Source organism: Pseudorca crassidens, chromosome 14 (genome assembly GCF_039906515.1).
Source record: "Pseudorca crassidens isolate mPseCra1 chromosome 14, mPseCra1.hap1, whole genome shotgun sequence".
Taxonomy (NCBI): Eukaryota; Metazoa; Chordata; class Mammalia; order Artiodactyla; family Delphinidae; genus Pseudorca; species Pseudorca crassidens.
The window spans coordinates 75,038,492-75,041,484 of NC_090309.1; positions in this window are offsets into that span (position 1 = coordinate 75,038,492).

Consider the following 2,993-nt stretch of genomic DNA (forward strand, 5'->3'; position numbering starts at 1 on the left):
AAATATTATTATTACCATTTCACAGACATTTTGCATTTCCCACTGGTTAGTTTCATCCTCCCCTTTAATCTTGAATTCATTAAAATGGCTAAATAAAAAATATTTTGAGTAAATTAAGATACCCATGATTTTTAAAGTTCTTTATTATATATTTTGATATGCATCATCACCTTCTCCTGACTTTCCGCATAAACCGCTATGGCTAAACAGCCCTATAATGATATGGCTACTTGGCTATAGTTTAGAATGCTATAAAGATTATTTAGCACAAAGAAGTATTTCCAGTTAAAATTTAGCAACTCCTCTCAAATAGATTTACATTAAATCTTAGACTGAATTTTAGAAACATTGAGCAGAGCAAAAGTAAAATCTAGTTCACGTTCTCATAAAATACCTGCTCTTCCACTGCCTCTTACCTTCTGTTTTTGTTTGTGGCAAGTGCCTTTGTAGTTAGAACCAACCTACCTCTCTTTCCTTTCCTTCCCTCGTGCTTTTTCCCTCTCTCTTACTCCCTCTCCACTTCTCTTTCATCTTGTCTTCCAGAAAAACCCCGCAAATGAACAACACACTTCTTTAGTGTCTGGCATCCTAGATAAATATTCACTGTTGTTGTTTTATACCAGACACTGTTTAAGTTCTTGAGAAGACAAAGGAGACTGAGTTCCTGCCCTTAAGAATTACACAATCTAGAGAAATAGATGCATAGACCTATAAGCACATAAGTAACAGTATATTATTATAATGCTAAGGTAGAGGATATAAAAACTGTTGTGAGACTTAATAATTTCTTTGGGAGCCAATAAACCATAACAGTTAATTGTAGAGACTTTGGAACCAAACTACCTGCGATAAATCGTTGGTCTTTCTACTTACTTTCTGTGTGACCTTAAGGAAGTTGACAATCTCTCTGTGGTTCATTTTCTCTTCTGTAAAAAGAAGATAATAATGCCTTCCTCATATGGTTGTTTTGTCTTAAAGGAGTTTATGTATGTAGAGAACATAGGCCTGTACCTGGAATGCAAAAAAACATTAAATAAATGTTAGCTATTATTTTTCCTGGGAATAGGAAAAGATCACACACACATCATTCACTTGGACTTCTTTTCAAATTATTGTCCGGTGTCTTCCATATCTTTGCTGGCTAAATTTTGTGAATGGGTTTTTACATTTTCTTTCCCGGACCCTCCTTTTACCCCATTAATCCTTCTTTTTCAGTTAATTTCATAGGCATAGTATTAATCAAAGAACCTAGGTCCCTCTGAATTCTGGTAGTTGTATAGGGTGAAGATTCCAGGCATCCTTTGACAACAGTGAGTGAAGACTGACCCAAGGGCTCCTGCTGCTTCCCACTTTCCAATTACAGTACATCATTTTACTAGGAGACTGGAATGTCCCATTTGCATTTCAGCCCACTCCATTTGGGCTTTCATTCTCATCACTACTTAACGAGGTCACCAACTACCTTCATTTTGTCAAATCCAGTGTCCAGTTCTCCACTGTCCTCTGACTTCAACCTTGCATCTCAGTCATTGTGAAAGGCCAAGTTGTAGGGAACATGAAGCCGTTTCTTTTTGATATCTTCTCCTTTCCCATTGTGTGTGCTTCCTGGGTTCGTGTTAAACATTTTAGTAGCAGCTGTCTCTCCTCTTTCCTCCTCCCATTGCTAGTGCTTTTAGTCACTGAGGAAAGACTCCCATAAACCTATCCATGTTGATTTAGTACACTGACCTTTCCAGGGGCACTGGGAATTTAAAAGAAAAATTCAGAGAGACAATCCATACACAAAGGGATAAATCCATAATGCTAAAATTTCAGGCTCTGAATTAGGCATCAGGAGAAATTTGTGAGCATGGAGGCTCTCCCGTGCTCCTTAAAGCAGACAGTATGGACCACCATGAAACTCCTTTAAACCCCTGGCAGCCTGACCGGAGATTTTTCTCCACTTTGAGTTTACCTGTTCAGATTGAATACGACAGGAAGTTCAAGGGACTGGAGGAATAGCCAGAAAATGACATGCATAAGAGGTAATAAGGGAAGAAAAGGGGCTCTTGCTCGCTCCTGTATCCCGGTATCTCTTTTTGACCTTTTGTTGTTGGTCTCATCTCCTAAATGTCAAATTCTTCTAGAAAAGTCTTGAGCATGGATCAATAAATAAGTGTGCTGCCAGGTAATTCTTATTAATCTAAGAAAATAGCTTGAATAATTGGAGATTTTGCAGGGAGGAAACCCTCAGCACGGGCTTAAATATTGTCCAAAAAGGAAGGGGCGTACAGCTGAATTTACTCACAAAGTTAACTGGTAGACTCAAGGTAAAGTTTTCAAAATATCATATAGTATATATTAAAACATCATAATTAAATTTGCATAATGATGAGAAAGCTGTGTATATGTTTGTGTGTGTCTCCACATGATGCAGAGTTTTCTGGGGTCACATCACGTGTTATTACAGAAGATGTATAACTCACAGCTCAGTGGCTGGAATAGTCAAAGCTCACTGAGGAGCTATTGTGATATGGTTCCAACAAGCATTGTCAATTCTGGCATATTCTGAAAAGAAAATTATGGTGACATGGTGCTACCCCCAGTTGTCTGAATACGACTGACAGTCAGAGCATCCAAGGATAAAGTCAGGCTCATGATTTCCCTGAGACTCCAGGGGGTTGAGTTCCCAGTCAGATTTTCTTGTTTCCCAGACTCAGCCTGGGCAAAGCTGTGTTTTCCTTACTATACAGTTGTCATCATATGGCCTCAGGGCCTGTTGTACCCTAAGTACAGTGGGCTTTCTTTCTGACTTGGATAAGGAAACACAGAATTATGGGTGAACCATCTCCCATGGTGTTGTAGGGAATTGCCTTATGACTTACCAAACGTTGAGACCTATATGTACTGAAGGCTGCTAGGTTAGACTCTTCAGATGTGCCTTCATTACTTTACACGCAATCCAATACCTTAGTCATTCCATGGTCCCAAGTGCTGGCAGGATCACATTTTCT